The sequence below is a fragment of the Sapajus apella genome, unplaced genomic scaffold, assembly GCF_009761245.1.
Source record: "Sapajus apella isolate SASKATOON/1434 unplaced genomic scaffold, GSC_monkey_1.0 scaffold1, whole genome shotgun sequence".
NCBI classification, from domain to species: Eukaryota; Metazoa; Chordata; class Mammalia; order Primates; family Cebidae; genus Sapajus; species Sapajus apella.
In genome coordinates this window covers 36,735,462-36,750,535 of record NW_022436941.1, presented here as the reverse complement: position 1 = coordinate 36,750,535, position 15,074 = coordinate 36,735,462, and positions in this window count along the sequence as shown.

Sequence of the window (15,074 nt, the reverse complement as noted above, 5' to 3'; positions counted from 1 at the left end):
AAGATAAATAAGTTATAGAAAATCTAATGTACAGCATAGTATTTATACTTAATAGTATTGTATTGTTCACATAAAATTTGATGAGAGCAGATTTTCTTTACCTCCATCTCCCACATACAAAATTATAACTATGAGTGGTTATGGGTGATGACAGATGTGTAAATTAATTTTATTGTGGTCATCATTACACAATGTATGCATATATGAAGTCGTCACATTTTACACTTTGAATATATGCGATCTTTATTTGTCAGTTGTAAAGCTGAAAAAAACACTTGTGTGGGATCCTCTGATTTAAATCAGTTAAAACATTATATTAAAAGATTGATAGTTTTTTTTTAATTTATGAAATCATATATATGGTCTAAAAATTAGATGAGAATTTTCAATTCCAACATTATTTTCAAATTAAGGATTTTCTGTGTAGTAGCATGTGACCAACCTGCCAATTATTGCATTGCTAAATATGGGCCATATGTAAATCTTAACTCCATCACACTTTATAGCTAGTGATGTTACATAAACCATTTGAAGTAATTTCTTCATAAGTAAAATGGAAATAAGGATAATTTCTACCATCTATGGATTTGCATTATTAAAGGAGATTACACATCAAAGCACAGAATCTGGACTAGAGGCAACATTTAATGACATTAGTTTATCATTAGTAGATGTTTGAAGAGAGAGAACTCACCAATTACAGTGGTGCCTGTTGGGCTGTGCTGGTGGAATGAAACTCAGAATAAGGGAAGGCAGATTTTATGTGCCCATTCAAATTAACTTTCCTTGGACTAGTTCTATCAGATTTTAAAACAAACTGTAAATTTGCAATACTTAACATATGTCATTCAATTCCTAAGTGCTGCACCTGATGTGATTTCTGATCTCTAGTACTCACCATGTCATAGACAGGAAGAGACACAGAACTATATCCATGTAAAGGGAGGAGGCATTTACCTATAGAAGATGATAGAAATTTCTTATGAGCCTTCCACAAAATCTGCCAAATACACGTGAATGCATTTGCCTATTCAAATCTTCTGTGCTGACAGCTCTGTGCGAGAGCAGCTACATACTTTGTGGGGCTCAGTGCATCATGACAACGCCAGGCTCCCCTTTAAGGAGTAGAAAACAAGCACTAGGAAACGTACTACAATATAAAACCTTTTTCTTTCTTCTGCAGTCTCTCTTAACCTGAAATATAAAAATTATAGATATACATATGTATATACATGTGTTTATATATATGTTTAATTTACTATTTAATCTCATTCCTCCTCCTGCTTGGGGATAACTGTGGAGCCATTGCAGATACTCCCAGGCAACTGAGAGCCCTGTCCCATAACTAAGCAGGCTTGCATGGGCCCCCAGTTTCTGAGTCCCTCTCCCCCAAGCTGCCAGACCAACATACTGTTTTATAGAGGACAGGGACATCAAGCCCAGGCCACAATCTAAATGGACTAACAACTCAGGTGGACTAACAGCTGCAAAGCATATTCGACTTCTGCTCTGGCAGGTGAGCACTAGCTAAACAGATCAGGAGTGGGTAAAGAATGACCTCCACCAAATCCCATTGTGCCCTTCCCCAAGACTCCACAGGGTGGCCACACCTTACCCACCCTGCAGACACTCCTGCTTAGGCTCCAGCTGGTGACCCAGGACACCGCAGTCTCTGGGAAGGAGAGGGGAAGGAGAGACCAAGAATATGTCCAGAGGAAGTGGAGGGAGATGGGACTGCTGGTGAGCAGAGGTTCCAAGTCCCTATGGGTATGGTCTGTTTTCTAAAGAGCTTCACCAGCGAAACACAAATCCAAAGATCAAAAAGTATTAAGATTTTCAAGATAGAGATGCCAAGCATTAAACCACAAGTGTTAGCCCTTCTCTTCCCAGACCTCTGCCACTGTGCTCCTTGCAAGCCCATGAAGCCAGCACTCGTTCTGAAGGCAGTTGAAGGGTTGTGTGTGTGCATGACAGGCAGGGGGAGCGGAGAGAGGATGGAGGAAAGGAAGGAACAAGGGACAGGGAAGGGGAAAGAAAGATATTCTTAGCGTTTAGGATGTGCCTCATGGGAACATCAAGTAGTGTTGAGATGTTGGTATTCATTTCAACCTAAATAATATCTGCTTATTTTTAATTTCATATTTATGAATACAAATAAATCATAATAACCTCTGAGTAAGTATTCCTTGAAGTCAGTCTTTGGAGTTGGGTGCATCCCTGACAGCAACCTGCCTTCCCAACATTCTAACACAGCTTTTCAGATAGACCCACAGGGAGATTTGTGTGCTTATTATCCAAATGATTTTCCTAACTGCCATCCCCACTGCCCTCATTGACTAATGTGACTAAATGCTTTTCCTCCTGTTTCAGTAGATAGCCTATTAGGGTTCTCTGTGTGATTTAATTAAATAAGTTTCTCCCCAGAGTTCAAAGACAAAGTCAGAGAATACTTTTTGAAATTGAAACAATTAGGTATACACATAAAATACATGAAATTAAGTGGAAAGATCTCAAGGACGCTGTTTCTCTCACTTTCTTCTTTAAAGAAATCCACTCATTCTCTCATTCCCGACATGCTTAATTCTGGGAGTGGGAATAGGAATGTGTCTTCTGCTCTTGACCAAAAGCTGCTTCTTTGAATAGTTCATGTTGTTTTCTCTTATTCCTCTCTACTCTTAGCCAGCACTTCCGTACATGCTTCTGAGAAGTTGGCAACTGACTTAGGATCTGCCCCCCTCTTTCAGGTTTGTTACAGTGGGAGCCTCAAGGATCTGTTGGCAAGATGAACCCAGCACCTTAGCAATTTGATTTTCATGAGGAAAGCATGATGTTCATCCTACATTAGCATCAACCCACACCTAAAGTTACTTAGTAGAGCTAGTCATCACTGTCAGCTCTTTCGGTTGTGAAATCTTAATAGTCAGTCCATTACTTGACTCTTACCCAAAATTTCCTGTGTCTCTGAGTTCCTATTTCTCACCAGCTGACTCTTACTGCATGTGTTCATCCTGCACTCCTCCCAATTTCCAGTCCTGTGCCTTTTCTTCCTGACACAGCTAAGCCTTCATTCTTCTCTTTCTGCCCTTTTCCATCCTCAGCCCCTTGGACTGTCACCATAATTTTGCCTGTTTTCTCTTCCAGTACATACACTTGCAAGATTTCAACTTTGATTCCATTCACAACATCCTTCTCTGTTTCTGTGCCTTACAAGTATCATAGTTAAAAAACAAAAAACAAACAAACAAACAAAACTACACGTCATTGAATTTTACTTCAGATTTACAGTTCAAATCTTCAACCAAGCAAGACCTTCATTGTTCCCAGGATATATTGTTTGGCCATCAACAGGTTTTTTGCCCCTTACCTGGATGTATGTTCTCACATTTTTGTCACTTTCCACGTGGACTTGATTCTATTTTAGCATTTCTTCAGCAAATAACCTCCCCACATCTGTAATAACCAAGGGAGTGAGAAGGAAACGCCACACTCTGAGTTCAAATTATAAGTCCTTTATTCAGCTAGCGACTGAGAGTCAGCTAACACTCAAAATCTCTGAGCCTGGAGGAAGGGGCTTGATTTCTCTTTATACCTTGCTTTAGGTAGGGGAAGGGGCAGCCTAGCTGAAGCAGAATTTTACAGAAGCAGAACAAGCAAGTTAGTAGGAGGAGGCTGGTAACCAGGGTGCAGGAGGTTCCCAGGATTGTTGGTTGCTAAGGATATTTCCATACAATCACTAAGGGGGGTAGCAGGGGGAACTTTCTATACTATCAGTCACCAAGGAAGGTATTCACAAAGCAGATAGACTTGCCAAGCACCATGCGGTTACAATGGTTGCAGGTGCTGTGAACAGTGTGAACTACTCTTAACGGTTCAAAGCTTTGAGTGCAGCGTGACCCAGTAATGCACCTGAGGGGCTGCGGCAGGGAGGGAGAGGCTCCAGAGAGCTTTGTCAGGTTTGCAGCTAAGATGGCGTCAGTTAGGCTAACCCAGGTTAGGTTATTACAATCACAGAAAATAGAAATGTAGTTAGAAATAAAAACTATAATGTGCGGAAAAAAGAGATGAAAGGGATATTAGATACTGCAGATATTAGATACTAGAAAGCTAGAAACGATTTGCCCACATCTCACATACTCATCCCCCCTTCCTCTTGAAACTGTGAAGGTGTGTGTGTCTGAACCAATTCTGGTCTTTCCCCTTTCATACTCCTTGTGCATGGACAGAAGTGATGCCTGGCCTCTCTTTGGGAAATGTGCTTTTCTGTTTTTATCTTCAACACTATCTTATAGTTTGGCTCTTTTCTTCCAGCAGATGAGAAATTGCTCGTTTCCCTCTCCTTATCCAAATGGGAAACAAAAACTTAATCCCCTACATCATAATGCTCTCTACCAACCTGTCTATCTCTAGTTTACACTTCAAGTTTTTGAAAGAATATTCTATATGGCTATTACAGGTAGTCACATACAAATTATAAGCAAACATTCACTTCCACTTGATTACCAAACATACTGTAACTCAACACCCCAAAGATGTTCTAAGGACAGTGTCTCACTTTCTTTTCTTGTCCAGCTCTAACTTTTCTGAGGTATTTGACATCATTGATTACTCTGCCTTCTTGATTCTACCGTAAGCCTTTGGTATTTGCCCTTCCATTTTTCGTCTTCCTTCCATGACCACTACTGCTTTGTTCCTTTTATAGGAGTTTCATCGTTTTTATTTTGGTTTTAATATGAAAGTACCCAGGTTTTCATCTTTATCTCATTTCTCTTTCTTCAATTTCTAGGTGAAATTATCTAAACACATGAATTTGCACTCCTACAAATGACCAAGATAGAGTAACAATGACAGGATATACCCTTATGCCTAAACAGCTAAAAATATAGATGCAATCTATGAAACGATGATTTTCAAAACATCGGCATTTGACATTGAATGGCATTGAGTCTTGAGAGACAGGAAGCAAATGAGGTAGAGACTGATTGCCCCAGCTTACTGACTTCAAGCCATTTCCAGGTTACAGTTCAGGAAGTGGATACCCAGGTAGACACTAGCACACTCACTGAGTTGAGGAAATGGGGCTGAGAATCTGAAGACACCAAGACAGGTTGAGTTCACCCATCAGGATGCTAGATAGGGGAGGTTCACAGATGGAGAACACAGGAGATTTGCAAGTTCTCCTCCAATCTTCAGCAGAATAGCAATTAGCTGATGTTTTCAAGGAAACTACTTGAGACAGTAAAAAGAAACACCCAAATGGATCAGAAGAAACAATACCTACAGCTCTCAAGAATAAGAAGAGTGAGCACCTGCCCCTCAGCCAGACTGGACAGTTTTATAGTAGTTGTGCCATTAAAGAGAATACTCAGAAAGGTCTAAGTAGTGGAAATAATTCCACCAAAAGTAAATTCTGCTTTAGGCCTGAAAGAATCTCTTAACAAATAAGTTAATTGTATTCTAGAACAAAGCTCAAGAAAATTTACAGGAATACAAAAATATTCATTACTCAACAAGGTGAAATTTATAATAATCTGTCATATCATTTCAAAAAAACTGTAAGGTATGCAAAAGAGCAGAAAAATATGATCTACAAAAAGGAAAAACACCATTCAGTCAAAGCCAACTCAGAATTGACATAGATATAAGTATTAGGAGCCAGGGACATTACAATTCTTATTTTAAATGTATTAAATTTGTTATAAAAGGTAGGAGAAATATTGAACATGTTGAGTAGAAAAACGGAAAATCTAAAGATGACCCAAATGGAACTTTTAGAAATAAAAACTATGTGCATGTAACACTATCAAATACACCTTTACATTCAAAATATTTTACACTTGCATACATAATAGGGTAGTAGTGACAGATCGATAAAAATTTAAACTTACAAATCATAAAATTAACAACATTTAAGTTTCATAATTTTATATAATGTAATAAATAATGCTTTAGTGTATATATTTTTTGAGTGTAATATTTTCTTGGTTTGTATTCCTGCAAATTCATTTGTTAGGTTATCAACATTTGTATTTTTAGTGGCTTGATTTTCAGTGGATATAATTGAAGCTGATGTCAATAGCCCTTGGCAAATCAAGATTGCAAATAATTTTTGATAACTGTAATTGAGAAAGCTCCTACTGATTCAACTGCTTCTGGAGCTGTTAAGAGTATTTATAGGCTGTGACTGCTTAGAAAAAAATTCTGATAAATTGTTTTAAATACAGATTTTGATATATCTAGAGCTGATGATTCTTGAGGAACATTTTTTTCTAAAAGTATATAATTCTTCACAGAAATTAATTGCTAGTAACTCTGAATTCATCTTCAAGTGCAAATTTATACAATGACGTTTTATTTTCTTCTTTGACATTTTCTTAACTTGTGAAGATTGTTCATTAAACCAAAAGTGATTTTATAATTTGTATATAATTCAAATGCCTGTTTATGCATTCTGTGGTTGCATCTTCAATTGCAATTAAACATAAATTTTAAAATTATCTTAATAATTATTTAATTTGAAGCTTTATATGAATATAATGTTCTTTATCATCAAATAAAGTTGTCTTTAAATTTAATTTTTATTTATTAAGGTCTGTCAATATTTGCTTTGCAATGTTGCAGCAGTTTTAAAAACCAGAAATTCCACACTTTTTAAAGGATTCTAATAACTTCTTAATATATTTTATTGCAATGTCTGATTGTATTCTTTTAGTTAGTTGTAATTTGCTGACAAACTGTATTGTCTGAGTGTCAGCAGTTTTAAATCTCAGTCCCTGGAGTTAATATTTTTACAGATGCCAGTGGGCTAGGCTAGAGAAAAGGGCAAGCCACCCTCCATGCACTGCAGCCAGGAGGAGCCTTTCTTCTCTTGCTCGGCCATTGACATGGTGGTCTTTACTGCTATTTCTACTGATGCTGTTGCAGATAGATTTGTAACCAAGTCCCGGCTGGGATTCCCCTTAAGAGCTTCTTGAGTCTTGGACTGCCTAGTGATATAGTAAGCCAAATCACATGTGTGCTAGATGCTGCTGAGTGTTATCTTCCATACCCAGGGATAGGTTCCATTGCCCCATAGGACTTGATTTACAAACACAGATTCAAAGATGATAATTATGAATTTCAAGATAGCAATAGTGGAGCATTACACTAAGGGTGGAGGTCCCTTTTGAAAATGAACCTTGTGGGACTGCCCCAATCATGCCCCTAAAGTGGTCAATTATATTTACAGAGGTTGTTCAGGTTTAGGTGCTATTTGATGCAGAAGTTTTTTATCAGGCTGTCATTTATTTTTTAAAATTTTCTGTCTTTTAAATCTAACTTCTTTCGTGTATTGGTTCCATCCTTTGACTAGATTCCTGCATGGTTGCAAAAGTGGCTGTAGGTCTTCTAGGTCTCTTGCCTACATATTACACAGTACAGACAAAAGAGTGTTTTTTCTATAATTCTTAAGTGTCCTGAGATTCTCACCAGTTACTCATGTTTGGGTTACATCATTGTTTACTTAAGAGTTACGCTATATGATTGGCTTAGTCAAGTTGTATGCTTCACTAGTACAATTAGTTTTCCTGGTGCCTAACAAGGAAACTAAGGATTGTTAGGAAGTAGGACTTGATCCTATGGGAGAAATCATATATGTGCACCACATATATTTCTGGAAATAATGACTGACTGACTGGAATACTTCATTCTGAGAGAGGTCCTGTAAATATGCCTCTGGTTTCCAAAATCTTAACTGAAATTGTAGCTAATATTATATAAACTGCTGTCTAGATAATTGCAATATGGAAATTGTTAAAAAAATTGTGATAAGAAAAACCCTATTGCCTTCTTAGGGATATAGGAAAAGAAGTATTTGGGACTACATGTGCTGTTTTTGTTGTTGTTGTTTGTTTGTTTTTCTGGGCACTGCTAGAGGAATAGATCTCAAAGGTTTGAATGACCAGTACTAATTCTGTTCTCAATATATGTACCTCTAAGGATATACAGAATTAAATACTGGCTTGATGTAACATGAGATAACATAATTTAAACATTACACCAAATGGGCAAGTCCCAATGCTCAAACTGTATTCCCAGAACTTTGGGAGACTGAGGTGGGTGGATCACTTGAGGTCAGGAGTTCAAGACCAGCCTGACCAATATGACAAAACACTGTCTCTACTAAAAATACAAAAATTATGTGGGTGTCATGGTGCATGCCTGTAATCCCAGCTCCTGGGGAAGCTGAGACAGGAGAATCATTTGAACTTGGGAGGTGGAGGTTGCTGTTAGCTGAGATGGCACCACTGTACTCTAGCCTGGATGACAGAGTGAGACCCTGTCTTGAACTAATAAACAAACAAACAAAAACAAACAAGTAAAAAAATTATACCAAATGTAAAAAACTGTTTATATATTTATCTAGAACACATACACTGAATAGTAAAACCAGGCATTGAATGAAGAAAAAATTATTTATTTGATTATTAAATAACATGACATACAATTTAATTAATTCCCAAGGTATTTATTTATTTTTTACCATGAAAGCCACTAACCCACCTTTATGGGTTAAGTTACTCCTATAAAATAAAGATTAAAGAAGGTTAAATTTCACCCTTTTAATTTATTCTTGGTTTGTGTATTCAATTAACAAGACAATAAATTACTACTGTTTGAATCTGGCAATTAGCCATTATTTTTAATTGAAATGGTATTTTGCAAACTAAGCACGTAGTTTCTTGTTATGCAATAAGTGATGTTGATGTGATAAAAGAAGTAAGCTGTAAAAAATGGTCATTATATATTTTAACATGATACAATTTTTCAAGTTAGCAGTTGGTATAACTGCTATCAATGTTATACCAAGTTCATCTATTTCTTGGACAAACTTGAAGAATAAAAGTGCAGTTTAAAGATGTTATAAATTTTTTAAAAATTTTTTTACTGTGGCTAGAATAATTAATCTGAGGCTTATTCTTTTAAACTTTTAAGTGTACAATACAGTATTTTTGACTACAGGTAGAGTTGTGTTGAAATTATTTATATTGCTGAAATGGAAATTTTTTGTCTGTTGATTGTAATTCATCCTGTCCCCTCCCTCCACCTGCTGGAAATAACCATTTCACCCTTTGATTACATAAAATTGACAATTTTAGATACCACATATAAGTGGAATCATGTAGTATTTCCTTTTAGTGACTGGCTTATTTTATTTGGCATAATGTCTTTGTTTTATTTATGTTGTTGTATATTGAAGAATTTTCTTCTTTTTTAAGGCTGAACATGTTCCATTGCATGTATATTCCACATCTTCTTTATTCATTCATCTGTTGATAAGCATATGTTGTTTTCACATCTTGACTACTGTGAACATGGTTGCAATAAATCTGGGAGCACTAATATCTCAACACCCTGATTTCAAACTATTTGAGTAAATACCAGAACTGGTATTATTGGATCATACGGTAGTTCAATTTTTTATTTTTTGAAGCACTTTCATTGTATTTTCTGTGGAAGTTGCACCATTTTTCCTCCCACCATTAGAGTATAAAGGTTCTCTTTTCTCCACACCCTCGCCAACACTTGTAATCTTTTGTGTTTTAGATAATAGTTATTCTTATGGGTGTGAGGTGGTATCTCATTGTGATTTTGATTTGCATTTCTTTGATAACTAGTGATGTTGAGCATTTTCTCATGTACCTATTGGCTATTTGTATTCTTTGCAAAAATGTCTATCCAAGACTTTAGTTACATTTGTTTTTTTATAGAGACAGAGTTTCACCGTGTTTCCCAGGATGGAGTACAGTGGCTAGTCACAGATGTGATTATAGCACACTGCAGCCTTAACCTCCTGGCCTCAAGGGATCTTTTTGCCTCGGCCTTCTGAGTGGCTGAAATTACAGGTATGCTACACCATGTCTGACTAGACAGATTTTATTGGATAATTACGTTTTTTTTTTACTATTGAGTTGAAGGAATTCCACATATATTTTGGAGATTAACCACTTCTTAGATATATAGTTTGCAAATATGTTCTCTCATTCTATAGGTTTCTTTTTCACTCTGATAATCTCCTGCTATTATTGTGGTGTTGTATGTTATCCTCTTCAGTTCCATCAATGCTTACTTCGTATATTTAGGTGCTATGATATTCAGAGTATATATATATATATATTTATAATTCTTATATTTTCTTGATTAATTTATCCTTTTGTTATTAAATAATGACTTTTGTTTCTTTTCACAGTTTATGACTTAAACTTTATTTTGTCTGATATGAGTATTGCTACCTCTGCTTTCTTTTAGCTTCTATTGTCATGGAATAGCTTTTTGCACTTTTTCTATATATTTGTGTCTTCAAGCTGAAATGAATCTGTTGCAGGCAGTATATAGATGGGTCTTCTTTTGTATCTATTCTATGTCTTTTGACTGGACAATCTAATCCATTTACTTTCAAGGTAATTATTGATACATGGCATGTTTTGCTGATTGTTCTCTGATTGTTTGTAGATCCTGTGTTTCTTTTTTCTTTTACTATACTCCTTTGTGAATTGATAATTTTCTGTAGTGGTGTGCTTTCTTTCTCTTGATTTTTTTTTTCATCTACTATAGGTTGTTGTTTTGTGGTTACCACAAGGCTTATATAAAACATTTTATAGTTAGCCTATTTTAAGCTGGTAACAATCTAACTTCAATCACATACAAAAGCTGTACACTTTTACTGTACCATTCAACATATATTATGTGTTTGGTGTCACAATTTACATCTCTTTATATTTCAAATCCACTTAAAAATAGTGCAGCTATAGTTGTTGCTTTTGTCTTTTAACCTTTATACTAGGGATATGATTTATTTATGCACCATCATGACAGTATTAGAGGGTTTGGAATTTGATTATATACTTATGCCAGTGAGTTTTATATGTTATATGTTTTCATGTTATTAATTAGTGTCATTTTATTTCAACTATAAGAACCCTACTTAACATTTCACATAATGAAGGTCTAGTGATGATGAACTTCTCAGATTTTGTTTGTCTGTAAAAGTCATTATTTTTCCTTTATTTCTGAAGGTCGGTTTTGCAGGGTAAAGTATTGTTGGTTGACAAGTTTGCCTGTCATCCTTGTAAATATTTCATCTCTCTTTCTCCTGGCTTGTAAATTTTCTGCTGAGAAGTCTACTGGTAGACTTACGGAGTTGCCCTCATTGTAAGAAATGCCTTTTCTCTCGATGCTTTCAAGATTCCCCCTTTGTCCTCAATTTTTGACAGTTTGATTATGTGTTTTGGTGAAGTTTTTTTTAATTGAACTTGAGTTTTGACCTGTGAACTTCAGGTATCTCAATGTCCACAATTTGTCCCTGATTTGGCAAGGTTTTAGCCAGTATTTATTTAAATAAACTTTCTGCCCCTTTGTCTCTTGCTTCTTCTTCTGTGTCTTCTAGTATTTGAAATAGAGCTTTCTTGGTGGTGTACATAAATCCCATAAGCTTTCTCCATTCCTTTTTGTTCTTTTATTTTTCCTCTGAATGTGTACTTTCAAATGACCTGTCTTTGAGCTCACAGGTTCATTGTTCTACTTGATTAAGTCTGCTATTTACAGAATCTATTGCATTTTCATTTCATTCATTGTATTCTTCAACTCTAAAATATCTTTTTGGTCCTTTTTTATGATTTCTATTTTATTATTAAACTTATTTTGTTCTTGTTTAGTTTTTATATTTTGTCATGTTGTCTGTCTCTGTTCTCTCACAGCTCATTGAGCATCCTTAAAACAATTGCTTTGAATGTTTCATAGGTAATTCATAGATTTCCATTTCCTTGGGGTTGTTCACAAGATTTTACTATGTTCCTTTGGTGGTGTCAGGTTTTCTTAGGATTTTGAGCACCTTGAAGTCTAACACTGCTGTTTTTGCATTTGAAGTAGGAGTTGTCACCTCCAATCTTTACTGATTGTCTTTAGGAGAAAAACAACCTTGCAAAATAACCCACCTAGAGATTCTGAGGCTTCTTAGACTTATTCTATTGTTTCACTTACATTACACTTTTTGTTACCTCTTTGGGGTGTGGATTTCTTAAGGTTATATGTGTTCTACTGCATTGCTAGGACAGTTGACAGCTTCCTATTTGTTTTCTTTAGGGAAAGAAAATCCTTAAGTGTGTGCCTTTTCACAGTTCCACAGATTCAAATCTTTTGTCTGTGGAGAAACTTGACAAACAAACACTACCTCACTTAAATGACCAAGGTTAAAAATTAAGAGTGATGCTGATAGTATGTACTCTTGAAATTATGTGATAGAATAGCACTTTAAGTCTGTATTCATCCTCCCTAAAACCTACAATTTCAGTTTAATAATGAGAAAAATATCAGAAAAACCCATATTGAGAGACATTCTACAAAACTTCTGGTCAGTATGCCTCAAGACTGTCTAGGGCATCATCAAAAAGAACAAAGTCTTAGAAAATGTTATCACCAAGAAAAGCCTAATGAGACACAGGAAGAAATGTAAAATGGTATCCTAAAACAGACATTAGGAAAAAAATTTAAAAAGTTATTAGGTAAGAACTAAGGAAATAAAATAAAGACTTTATTTGATAATATTTAATAATAATGATTTATTAATTGTAAAAAACTATTGTATGAATATAAAATATTCATAATAAACTATGAGTGGAATATGTGGGAATTCTCTATATCATCTTTGCAACTTATCTGTAAATCTAAATGTTTCAAAATAAAAAAATAAAAAGCTTATAAATAAAGAAAAACAGAAAAAATCAATAATATAGTTGAATATATTAGAGAAGAATAAACATAATAAACAAGGGAGTAAATAATAACAAATATTTAATGACTAAAATCTAGAAAACTTTAAATTCCCTAAATTTGTTTATTTTAAAATTTTAAGCTTTTACTATAGTCAATTTACAAAAATTTTATTTGAAAACACATTGATTGACTTTACGACTATAAAACAGGTGAGGTGAGATAGCCATTTTGTACTGGCTTTCACCTTTTCATGCATTAACAATTACTAACAACATGTCTCAAATACTAGTGGCTATGCCGGGCATTCAAAAATGAACAATATGAATGTATTCACTTATTGAAATGGAATTGAAGAATCTCACAGTCTAGTAAAATAGATTAATACATAAACAATGAGTTTCAGTACAATGTGATATCTGCCAAGAAAGGACAAGGAAGGGAGTGTATAAATATCCTAGGCTTCATAAAACACAAGTTTATAAAATCTCTGATAACCCTATTACTTGCTTGATTGAAGTATGAAGTTACTATTACTCAAAACCCTGCTCTTTTTGGAAGATATTGATGTTTCTACATTATTTCTTTATTATTCCATAATGTTTTTTTCTTAATAAAGACATGATATATTAATAATGTTACAATAGAAAAGAAATTCAAGATTATGTATTACGTCTTCCTAACTTACCCTTAAGTCCCATATGAAATAATACGAATCAAAAGTCATCTGTCCTATTTTTTAGCACATTTAAGGATGGAAAGCTCAATATACTTTAGGATAGCAAACTCCATTGTTGTACCAACCCAATTATTCAAAAATTTGTTTAACAGTAACTCTTGACTTTGCTTTTAGTCATTTTTCATTTTTATAGACCTGCCTTTGTTTCTTCCAACTTTTAAATTGAAAGCGTTTATAAAAACATGAATGTGATTTAATATTTTAATTACTTTACAGGTACACATGGCAGAATCAATTTATAAACATCAATGAAAACACCCTTTATACAGTTTTTAATGCATACAAATTTAATAGCTATAATTTTAGTGGCATATCATTAAATATTATTTTCCCAACTTTTGGAAAGCATGTTTCAGTTTATGTTACTAGAAAATGTTAAGACCTTTTTCAATTCATTTTAAACACAAATTTTGATCTAATAGAAGTAAGTTAAAGCAAATGGAGTAGTTAAAAACATGCCTTTATGTTACTTGAAAACTTCATTGAATCATATTCATAGATTTTATGCATATCATTAGAAAACATTGTCACTAGGCATATGGTATGCAGAGATACATTTAGATGTATATTTAGTTTTCAAGGAACAGAGAATAATATTCTTTTTGTTAAATGTTTTACAAAAAGAACAAAACTAATATTGTGTGACATTGAGATTTTATAAGTGTTAAACAGTAGTGAAAATACTAGCAAAAAGAAATAGTGTAAACAATTTTATATGTGCTTTCACAGAATGTTTGTAGTCAGTGTTCACAACACATTGAATGTTAAATTCTCTGCATTAAAAAATTCACTCACCTTCTGTAAGGTTAAAAATAAATTATTTTTTTTTCCTAATTTGATTGCAACATAGAGTGGCCAGCCTCTTCTATAGTCCTGAGGGTTGGTAATGTACAGAATTAAGGAATTTCTAGTGTGAACAATAAAATACAAATAGTTGTCTTCATGTACTTCTACTAACACAAGTTAAAATTATTTTATCTCTTCCCTTTGCTGTCTTGACAAACATCTATCTATTTTGAACTTCGTCTTTTTTTCACATAAATGATTACTTTATTGTACCTAAAATTATGCTTAAGTTAGTTGCAACTATATGTAATACAAATGTAGACTTTTGTCTCCATTGAAATTTACTTTTGTTGGCCTTACATGATTCACTGCAAGGATACAAATATCTATCTTACAAAATATCTTACAGTGAACCTTGGAAAATGATATACACAGTACGGCAAAGACTAAATAAAATAAAAAGGGAAAAATGTGTATAGCCTAAAACATTTTATCTATCTGTCTGTCTATCTATCCATCTATCTATCATCTCTGTATCTATGTGATATTTATGCATGTAATATAGCATTTAAAATGATGGCTATTGGATTTCTTGTTCTGGTATGTCATGTATGGAGCTTAGAAGTGGCCAATTCATTATACAAATATGTAAAAAAATGTAAAAATCAACATTTCTAAGAGAAATGAGGTCACTAGGCAAATGGCTGCCCCCAAAATTAGAAAGAGAAACAGGCAAAAACAGAGAATCATAATTGACTAGAGCAGAAACCTCTGGGGAATCACTGCTAGTAGAAAAACCTAAACG